Source organism: Oryx dammah, unplaced genomic scaffold (genome assembly GCF_014754425.2).
Source record: "Oryx dammah isolate SB20612 unplaced genomic scaffold, SCBI_Odam_1.1 HiC_scaffold_18, whole genome shotgun sequence".
NCBI classification, from domain to species: Eukaryota; Metazoa; Chordata; class Mammalia; order Artiodactyla; family Bovidae; genus Oryx; species Oryx dammah.
This window is the reverse complement of record NW_024070202.1, coordinates 93014348-93025865: the sequence shown is the minus strand read 5'-3', so window position 1 is coordinate 93025865 and position 11518 is coordinate 93014348. Positions and strand designations below refer to the sequence as shown.

At 43.9% G+C, this 11518-nt stretch overlaps 1 non-coding gene across 1 annotated transcript; it reads right to left on the bottom strand.

The window, feature by feature from the left end:
• Window positions 1-7153: 7153 nt before the first annotated feature.
• TRNAP-AGG lies at window positions 7154-7225 on the bottom strand. The gene has a single exon. It is a non-coding gene; the product is annotated as a tRNA-Pro (tRNA).
• Between the last annotated feature and the right edge of the window lie 4293 nt (window positions 7226-11518).

Below are 11518 nucleotides of genomic sequence, written 5' to 3'. Positions count from 1 at the left end.
GAAAGTGAAGCCGTTCAGTTGTGTCCGACTCTGTGCGATCCCATGGATGGCAGCCTACGAGGCTCCTCTGACCATGGGATTTTCCAGGCAAGAGTACTGGAGTGGGGTGCCATTGCCTTCTCCAGTGACAAATCTAGACAGTATATTAAAAAGCAGAGATATCACTTTGCTGACAAAGGTCCATCTAGTCAAAGCTATGAATTTTCCAGTAGTCACGTATGGGTGTTAGAATTGGACTATAAAGAAAGCTGAGCACTGAAGAATTGTTGCTTTTGAACTGTGGTGTTGGAGCAGAGTCCTGAGAGTCCCTTGGACAGCAAGGAGATCCAACCAGTCAATCCTAAAGGAGATCAGTCCTGGCTGTTCATTGGAAGGACTCATGCTGAAGCTCCAATACTTTGGGACTTGATGCGAAGAATGGACTCATTTGAAAAGACCCTGATGCTGGGAAAGATTGAGAGCAAGAGGAGAAGCAGGCGACAGAGGATGAGATGGTTGGATTGCATCACTGATTCAATGGAAATAAGTTTGAGCAAACTCCGGGAGATAGTGAAGAACAGGAAAGCCTGGCATGCTGTAGTTTATGGGGGTCACAAAGAGTCAGACATGACTTAGTGACTGAACAACAACAAACAATAGACAATACTGGTTTGTATGCTTTAAAAATATATTTATTTTTTAAAATTTAATTAATTTATTTTACTTTACAATATTGTATTAGTTTTGCCATACATTGACTTGAATCCGCCATGAGTGTACATGTGTTCCCCATCCTGAACCCCCCTCCCACCTCCCTCCCCATCCCATCCCTCTGGGTCATCCCAGTGCACCAGCCCCGAGCACCCTGTCTCATGCATCGAACCTGGACTGGCGATTCGTTTCACATATGATAATTCACACGTTTCAATGCCATTCTCCCAAATCATCCCACCCTCACCCTGTCCCACAGAGTCCAAAAGACTGTTCACTACATCTGTGTCTCTTTTGCTGTCTCACATACAGGGTTATCGTTACCGTCTTTCTAAATTTCATATAATGCGTTCGTATACTGTATTGGTGTTTTTCTTTCTGGCTTACTTCACTCTGTATAATAAGCTCTAGTTTCATCCACCTCATTAGAACTGATTCAAATGTATTCTTTTTTAAATGCAAACATTCATGTTATTGCATATAGTGCCAGTTCATACATTTTAACTGCTGAATACAGTTTCATGGTTTGAATATACCACAATCTATTTATCCATTCTTCTGCTAATGAGCATTTAAGACGTTTTCAGTATTCCAGATCGTAAGCAATGCTGTGATAAACGGTGCTGCGTGTGCCTCTTTGGCATATATGTGAGCACTTCTCTAAGGCAGATACCTAGAAGTAGAATTTGTGGCTCATAGGATACATGCACCTTAAACTTTACAATGTATTGCCAAATTGTTCTATAAAGCAGCAGGACTAATTTACATTCCACCAGCAGTGGCTTTCAGTGCTTGTTTAGATTGACGAACATATTTATCAGTCTCTTTGCTTATCATTGCTTCTTGCATTTCATGCCTTTCTTCTTATTTCAGTTTCCTTCTTATGAAGTATATCCTTTGGTGGCATTTCAAACGTCTCTGAGTGGCAAACATTCTCAGTCTTTGTGTTAAAAGATCTTTTATTTCAAAACACAAATGGCAATTAAGTGGACATAGATTTTTAGGCTGACAGTTTTCTCTTGGCCTTTTGAAGATATTCTATTTTTTCTATAATCTTTTGCAGTGAATAAGAAGTCAACTGCCAATATAATTGTCCTTTTAGGCGAACAGGCTTTTTTTTTTCTGGTTGCTTTTAAGATTTTTATTTTTCTATTTAATATTCTGCAGTTTCACCACAATCTGTTTATAACCTCAGTTTCAACCTGAGAACTGTGTCTTTCTTCTTTTTGGAAAATTATGGATCATTATCTATTGGAATATTACATTTCCCTCATCCTCTCTCCTTCAAGAAACTTTATATACATATAAACTTTATATGTATATAACTGAAATCAGATTGATTATATTCTTTGCAGCCAAAGATGGAGAAGCTCTATACAGTCAGCAAAAACAAGACCAGGAGCTGACTGTGCCTCAGATCATGAACTCCTTATTGCCAAATTCAGACTCAAATTGAAGAAAGTAGAGAAAACCACTAGACCATTCAGGTATGACCTAAATCAAATCCCTTATGATTATACAGTGGAAGTGAGAAATAGATTTAAGGGACTAGATCTGATAGACAGAGTGCCTGATGAACTATGGATGGAGGTTCGTGACATTGTACAGGAGACAGGGATCAAGATTATCCCCATGGAAAAGAAATGCAAAAAAGCAAAATGGCTGTCTGGGGAGGCCTTACAAATAGCTGTGAAAAGAAGAGAGGCGAAAAGCAAAGGAGAAAAGGAAAGACATAAGCATCTGAATGCAGAGTTCCAAAGAATAGCAAGAAGAGATAAGAAAGCCTTCTTCAGCAATCAATGCAAAGAAATAGAGGAAAACAACAGAATGGGAAAGACTAGAGATCTCTTCAAGAAAATTAGAGATACCAAGGGAACATTTCATGCAAAGATGGGCTCGATAAAGGACCTAACAGAAACAGAAGATATTAAGAAGAGGTGGCAAGAATAAACAGAAGAACTGTACAAAAAAGATCTTCACAAAAAAAAAAAAAAAAGATCCTCATGACCAAGATAATCACAATGGTGTGATCACTCAGCTAGAGCCAGACATCCTGGAATGTAAAGTCAAGTGGGCCTTAGAAAGAATCACTATGAACAAAGCTAGTGGAGGTGATGGAATTCCAGTTGAGCTCTTTCAAATTCTGAAAGATGATGCTGTGAAAGTGCTGCACTCAATATGCCAGCAAATTTGGAAAACTCAGCAGTGGCCACAGGACTGGAAAAGGTCAGTTTTCATTCCAATCCCAAAGAAAGGCAATGCCAAAGAATGCTCAAACTACCACACAATTGCACTCATCTCACATGCTAATAAAGCGATGCTCAAAATTCTGCAAGCCAGGCTTCAGCAGTACATGAACCATGAACTTCCAGATGTTTAAGCTGGTTTTAGAAAAGGCAGAGGAACCAGAGATCAAATTGCCAACATCTGCTGGATCATGGAAAAAGCAAGAGAGTTCCAGAAAAACATGTATTTCTGCTATATTGACCATGCCAAAGCCTTTGACTGTGTGGATCACAATAAACTGTGGAAAATTCTCGAAGAGATGGGAATACCAGACCACCTAACCTGCCTCTTGAGAAACCTATATGCAGGTCAGGAAGCAACAGTTAGAACTGGACATGGAACAACAGACTGGTTCCAAATAGGAAAAGGAGTACGTCAAGGCTGTATATTGTCACCCTGCTTATTTAACTTCTATGCAGAGTACATCATGAGAAATGCTGGGCTGGAAGAAGCACAAGCCGGAATCAAGATTGCCCGGAGAAATATCAATAACCTCAGATATGCAGATGACACCACTCTTATGGCAGAAAGTGAAGAGGAACTAAAAAGCTTCTTGATGAAAGTGAAAGAGGAGACTGAAAAAGTTGGCTTAAAGCTCAACATTCAGAAAACGAAGATCATGGCATCTGGTCCCATCAGTTCATGGGAAATAGATGGGGAAACAGTGGAAACAGTGTCAGACTTTATTTTGGGGGGCTCCAAAATCACTGCAGATGGTGACTGCAGCCATGAAATTAAAAGACGCTTACTCCTTGGAAGGAAAGTTATGACCAACCTAGATAGCATTTTCAAAAGCAGAGACATTACTTTGCCAACAAAGTTCCACCTAGTCAAGGCTATGGTTTTTCCAGTGGTCATGTATGGATGTGAGAGTTGGACTGTGAAGAAAGCTGAGCACCGAAGAATTGATGCTTTTGAACTGTGGTGTTGGAGAAGACTCTTGAGAGTCCCTTGGACTGCAAGGAGATCCAACCAGTCCATTCTGAAGGAGATCAGTCCTGGGTGTTCTTTGGAAGGAATGATGCTGAAGCTGAAACTCCAGTACTTTGGCCACCTCATGCAAAGAGCTGACTCATTAGAAAAGACTCTGATGCTGGGAGAGATTGGGGGCAGGAGGAGAAGGGGACGACTGAGGATGAGATGGCTGGATGGCATCACCGACTCGATGGATGTGAGTTTGAGTGAACTCCGGGAGTTGGTGATGGACAGGGAGGCCTGGCGTGCTGCGATTCATGGGGTCGCAAAGAGTCGGACACGACTGAGGGACTGAACTGAACTGAACTGAAACTTTATATGTATAATATAACAGTACATTGCATTTATCAGTTTAGTTCAGTTGCAGAGTCATGTCCGACTCTGCGACCCCATGGACTGCAGCACACCAGGCTTCCCTGTCCATCACCAACTCCCGGAGCTTGCTCAAATTCACATCCATCACATCGGTGATGCCATCCAACCATCTCATCCTCTGTCGTCCCCTTCTCCTCCTGCCTTCAATCTTTCCCAGCATCAGAGTCTTTTCCAAAGAGTCATTTCTTCGCATCAGGTGGCCAAAGTATTGGAGTTTCAGCTTCAGCATCAGTCCTTCCAATGAATACTCAGGACTGATCCCCTTTAGGATGGACTTGTTGGATCTCCCGGCAGTCCAAGGGACTCTTAAGAGCTTTCCACAGTTGTTGTGATCCACACAGTCAAAGACTTTGGCATAGTCAATAAAGCAGAAGTAGATATTTTTCGGGGACTCTTGCTTTTTCCATGATCCAGCAGATGTTAGCAATTTGATCTCTGGTTCCTCTGCCTTTTCTAGATCCAGCTTGAACATCTGGAAGTTCACAGTTCACGTATTGCTGAAGCCTAGCTTGGAGGATTTGAGCATTACTTTGCTAGTGTGTGACATGAGTGTAATTGTGTGGTAGTTTGAGGATTCTTTGGCATTGCCTTTCTTTGGGATTGGAATGAAAACTGACCTTTCCCAGTCCTCTTTCTTATGAAGTATATCCTTTGGTGGCATTTCAGTGAAAGTCTTTGAAAGTGAAAGTGAAAGTTGCTCAGTCACGTCCTACTCTTTGTGACCCCATGGACTGTATAATCCATGGAATTCTCCAGGCCAGAATACTGGAGTGGGTATTTCCCTTCTCCAAGAGATCTCTCCAACTAAGGGATCAAACCCAGGTCCTCCACATTGCAGGCAGATTCTTTACCAGTTGAACCACCAAGGAAGCCTAGAAATACTTGAGTGGATAGCCTATCCTTTCTCCAGCACATCTTCCTGACCCAAGAATCAAACCGGGGTCTCCTGCATTGCAGGCAGATTCTTTGCCAACTGAGCCATCAGAGAAGCCCAAAAGTCTTTCATATTTTGTATCTCATTACTTTCCCCTTTCCTTCCTTATTTTCATCAGCCTCATCTTCCAGTTCATCAATTCTCTTTCCAGCTGGGTCAAGTCTACTGTTTAATGCATTGAGTCTTTAGTGGTATAGATTTCATTTCCTAAAGTTTTGGTTTTTTTCCCTCAATGAGCTGCTTTTCTTCATAGTGCAATATTTTCATTATTGTTTACTTTCTTGTCTTTCATCTTTAACACTTTTAAGAAAACTTATACAGTGCTTGTCATATTTTTCTATTATGCACCGTTCTTAGTGTTAATTGTCCTGTCTGCTGTGTCTGCCAGTTCTTCCTTATGATGGATTGCTTTCTTGTCTAGCTTTTAATATTTTATTGTGAATTCTTTTTCAGTAGGTGTTTTTGACTTGTCACTTTTTAGTGAGATTTCCATTTATTTAGTGAGATATACCTCGGGTTATGAAACATGCTTGGAGAGCTCTTTCCTGCTTTCTGTGGCTGTGTGGTATTCCTAGGGATTCCTGTGGTATTCCTTTGTGGTATTCCCAGGGAGTCCTGTGGTATTCCTAGGGATTTTCCTAAACCAATTTATATTGAGTTTCTTGGCTGGAGGAGTCAGCATCATGCAGATAAACCCAGAGGCAGCATAAGCATCTTCTCAGGCTTGGAGTTCAGTTTCTCAGAGCTGACTTATATTTCTCCCCCTTTTTTCTCTGCTTCCTTGAACTGGGATGTGCCATTTTTAGTCTTCCTGCCATGGATAAGGTAGATCTTCGATGTTCTAAACTTTAATGTAGAGGGTTCAGTCCCAGCTCTTTGTCTCTGCTGGGCTGAGGGGACATAGCCTAGAACTGAAAGCAATATATCTGTTATCTGTGTCTGAAATAAACCATGGGCTCCTGTGATAGCTCTTTTCCTTCTTCCTTTCTCCCTTCTTTGTTTTGTATTCCTTTTTTTTTTTTTTTTTCTTTCACTTTTTGGCCACACAGTGCAGTATATGGGATCTTAGTTCTCTGACCAGGGATTAGAAGCAGAATTAGAAGCAGAATCTTCACCACTGGATTGCCAGGGAAGTCCCTTGTATTCCTTTTTAAATTCTGATATCTGGAAATTTCAAAGTCAATTTTGCAATTGTTCATACTTTAATTTTTAAATTCTGTTTTTTGCAATATTTCTCTGCGTGTTTTAGGGGACACTAGGTGAAGGGAGAGCCACGTTAGTTCAGTCTGACACATTGTCAGAATTTCCTTTCTAGATTCTCTTTACCTTTAGTAGTATTCCTAACAATCCCTGTCTGTAAGGTACATTATAGTTTGCAAAGGGCTTTCACACAGTTTCTGATTTAATCCTCCCAACTTTGAGAAATGAATATTATTGTTCCCATTTTACCAAGAGGAAAGCTGAGAATCCAAACTGTAAGTTTGATCCTAGCTTTTGGACTGTGAAGCCAGCATATTTCACAGCTTGGATCTTGTGTGGCGGGTTCGCCTTTTCTTGACCTCCGACTTAGACCCACTCCTCAGTCCTGAGCCCCTGCTCTTTGAGGCTGAGAGGCTTTCTGCCCGACACAAGGCGACATTTTGGCTCTATAACCTTCTCAGGCTCAGCACCTGGAGCTATGACAATCTCTTTCTGCTTGGTTTGGCCTCAGTGGGAATAATGGGGTATCTACAGGACATGGCTAGTAGGGAAATTGACTGGCAGCTTGTCCTGAGTCCTTTACTCACTCACCACCGCATCCCCTCTGCTTCTAACTAGAAAAGGCAGGCAGTGTGCACTTGTGTGTGTGGTAGGGAAAAGGGAGTGGAGAAAAAGGAAAATCCAGGAAAAAACGGGCTCGTCCGGGATTTGAACCCGGGACCTCTCGCACCCTAAGCGAGAATCATACCCCTAGACCAACGAGCCACTGGTGGTCAGCCCTTGCCAGATGTGCCTTCTCTGCCACCTCAGCAGCAGCCACAGTCTGTGGTTCCTGGAAGAGTTTCTTCGTCCAGGCTGGCTCCCAGCCCAGGCCGGCTCCACTCCAGCAGGCCTCACCCCTCAGCACTCTCCGCTCTTCCCCAGCCCACTGCGGGGACTGTTCCATCTTCCCTGTGACCATCTAGCTCTCCCCCAGGCTGCCAAGTGGAGTTCATGGGGTGCTGCTGGAGAAGGGCAGAGAAGGGGTCAGGCTCCCCCAGCCGCCCTTGTGAGAAGCCCAGGGCTGAGGGGAGCCAGTTTGGTGTCTCCTGCACCCGGAATAAACCATCCTTCTTTCTTATCTCATGATTAGAGCACCAGAAAAAATCCTCCGTACTCATCAGTCTCCCAGATGGGGACCGAGAAGCCTGTCCTTGATCACTCTTGATTAGGTGATAGTTGCTAAATGACTCAGTTTCTTCATCTGTCAGTTGGGGAAGGAACCCCTGCCCTGTCTCACAGGGTCATTTGAGGATCAGGTGAGAAAACATAAGTGAAAGTATTCTACAGGGACTTCCCTGGTGGTCCAGGGGTTAAGACTCCCCCTTCCAGTGCAGAGGGTCAGGGTTTGATCTCTGGTCAGGGAGCTAAGATCTCGCATGTCTTGTAGCCAAAAAGCCAAAACATAAAACAGAAACAATAATTGTAACAAATTCAATAGACTTAAAAAAGAAAGTATGCTGCAAACTGTAAAGTGCTGGAAAAGGAAAGGAGTTATGATGGTGTAATCTGAGGGCAGGGAGAAAAATACACACTAGGAGAGCTGTCACTTAATGCTTATTGTAGGCTGAGTGGTGTGATCTGCGCTTTACAGCTCTTTCTTAACTTCATGGCAGCCTTGTGAGATAGCTGTCACCCCACTGTAAGAAAATGAAACTTGGCAAAACTCAGCTTACAAGGATCACATTTATCTGAATCCAAAGCCTGTTTTAAACGCAGTACACATGCTACCCAGACTTTCTAGAAAACCAAAAATGGGAATACATTCTGTAAATACACACACTCCCTCCCTCATCCCGGCCTGCCCTGTTCATCCCATCCAGGGAAGCTGCAGGAACGAGCTGGCCCATCAGCTAAGGGTGGCCAGGGTGGGGTTCTTCAAGCTGGGGTTCTCCAAATGAGAGAGAGGGAGGAGGTCACCCCTCTAGAAACTGGGGCCAGGTAGGAGACCCAGGAGGCTCTGCCAGGGCACCACACCCATCACATCCCAGGACACTTGCTTGCTTCTGGGGTGGGGGGTACCCTCTAGGAGGCTGGGGACTTCTGGCAGGACAGAGATCTCTCTTATTGATCTCTGGATCTAGGGTGGCATCTGGCACTCGGCAATACTGCTGACAAACGACTCCCAAGCACTTCTGTGTGCCTGGCCTTTGGTAAGCACTCTATCAGATTAATCTCATTTCACCCTCACAGCACAGTTGCTGCTGCAGATATTTCTCAGCAAATGACTGTGGAATTAATTAGTGCAAGAATGAGGAAAGAAAGTCAGGGGTGTACACAAAAAAAAAAACCCACCAGGGGCAACAGATACTCGGATCGAGTTAAAAACCATAAGCCTGAAGAAACCCTCTCCACTGTCCACGTAAAAATAGGCTTCCTAATAAACCAACCCCTTCTCTTGGATAGGAGGAAGAATGGTTCTCTCTTTAGAGAACGGATTGGCCAACATTCCTTTGTACTCAGGGGATCAAGTTTTATTATCTCCATCCAGGAGTGTCTGGACCAGATGACTGACTCAGCTAACTAGTCATGGCCAGAGAGAAAAGCAACAGCTCATCTATTCTCAAACCAAAGGGACTTTTTTGGGTAATTGTTCCCCAGCTTCAAACTGGCTTATAAATAAAAGCCACTCAACACGTCATTCCATTACCTCAGTATGCATTCCCTAATTGTTTCTCTCGCTGGGTGTGCCAGGGAGTGAGGTGGCTCCTAGTAAGGGCTCCAGGGGGACTTTGCAGAGAATGTTTCAGGGCTGAGACTGGGGTTGGGTCCCAGCCCGGGCTTCTCTCTGGGGGAGATGATGGAATTTGAGGCCGGATCCTTCTCAGTGTGGGCGGTCTTGAGCAGTGTCCTGCCTAGTCAATACCAGTAAACCCTTCTTTGCCCAGAGCCATAAGACACTCTTTTCCCACCTCACACTTCCCTGGGCCACCCCTGATGGCTCAGACGGTAAAGAATCTGCCTATAATGCAGGCGATCTGTGTTCAGTCCCTGGGTTGGAAAGATCCCCTGGAGAAGGGAAGAGCTACCCACTCTGATATTCTTGAATAGCTATCCACTCCAGTATTCTTGAGGCTTCCCTGGTGGCTCTCAGATGGTATAGAATCTGCCCACAATGTGGGGGATCTGGGTTCAATACCTGGGTCAGGAAGGTATTCTCATCCCCTGGAGAAGGGAATGGCAACCCACTCTAGAATTCTTGCCTGGGAAATCCCATGGATAGAGGAGCCTGGCAGGCTACAGTCTATGGTGTCACACAAAGTCAGACACGACTGAGCATGAAATGTGTTTTAGCAGTTTTAGCTTCTTTGCCAAGAGCCATAAGACATCCTTTCCCCACCCACACACTTCCAAATGCCTCCAAGATGGTGGGGTCAGGGAGAGGATCGCTTTCCTGGTGGCAATCCGTTGGCATCTACCATGCGTTGATTTCCAAAGTGACTGTGGCCTGGCTCTAGGCAGTAGGAGTTCAGGCCCTCAGTGACTCACTTGTCTCTGCATTTCAAGGCCAGCAGATGAAATTCTCTAGGGAGAGTCATGATTCTACCTCGGGGTGGGGATAGGGGATGGGGGGTGGTTTCTGTCCTTCCCTCCCAGATATGAGGATGGCATTTGTTCAAGTAAACCTTGGATGATTTCTCATTTTCAAAAGAGCGTGTGTGAACCTTTCCCTTATCTCACCACTTCTCTGGAGAGTGACTGGTCAGTATTTAACAGATAACATTGTCACAACACATCATTTCAAGCTCGTTGTCAACTCCTATGCAGGAAAAACACAGCAAAAAGCGAACACTGGTTGCTTCTGGAGAGGGGAATTGGGAGACTGGGTGGGAAAGAAATGCATTGTTCACTGTATATTCTTTTGTACTTTTTGAATTTTGAGCCCCAGGCATATACAATCCACTCAAAACAGGAATTAAGTGATAAAAATCTAAGCGGAGAGAAGCAATGATTCAAGCCTCCAGAGAGTTGAAATGTCCTGTGGATCAGAGCAGCCTGGCAGAGCTGGTATTTGGCCCCCCGGGGAATGGTTCTGGTTTATGTCCTGTTTTGAATCATGCCTTGTGTGGAGCCTATATTGAAGGTACTAGTCAACAGTAGACCTGGGCCAGTGAAACTGGTGGTTATGCTACTCAGGAATGTTGTTAAGGACCTTGTTTATTAAATCACACCGATGTCTCCTCTGTGAACCCCCCTCTTTGCCTTTCATAATCTGAAGAATGGTTAGTTTGTGTTTGCTTTCTGGATATTGAATTTTGTAAATGGGGCCCCTGGGGAAGCACGAATGTGTGGTCCATCAATAGCGAGCTCCCAGAGTAGCTGTATTTCATTCTCGCCCCTGAACTTGCTTCTGTTGTTCTCTTTTTTTTTTTTTTTTTGCTTTCACATTTGATTACTAATTTTTCATTTATCCTATATAGTTCTGTAAGCCTTCCTTAAACTATCTCTGGAAAAGGTGGGAGTATATACGAATACACTGCTGCTGCTGCTAGGACAATAGGGGGATAAAAACCCTGAAACAAATCAGAAAATCTCCTCTGTCACTAGGACTTTCTTTTTTTTTTTTTTTCTGGATAATTAAAAGTACTAGAAAAACATAATTTCTCTTGATTGTTTTCTGTTTGGTTCTGGGCATTTATAAGTTCAACTGGAAATCACTGGTTCTCAGTTGGAGGGGAGAGGAGCAGGGGGGCAATTTTGCCTCTTGGGGGGCCATTTGTGTCTGGAGACATGACCGGGTTATTACCACGGGGCTGGCAGTGGTGCTTTCATCATCCAGAGGCCAGGGATGCTGGTAAACATCTTCCACTGCACAAGACAACCACCCCCCGCCCCGATCCCCCCCAGATCATCCAGTGTGGCGGTAGTGCTGAGGCTGAGAAAACCCTGGTCTGAATGTACCTGCCGCGATATTCTGTAAAGCCTCAGTGTATTGTCATGTTTCTAAATTAATAAAATAACTCAAAATCTGAAAAGGGCACAATATTATATATTAAACATGCAGTTGCCCTTTAAATA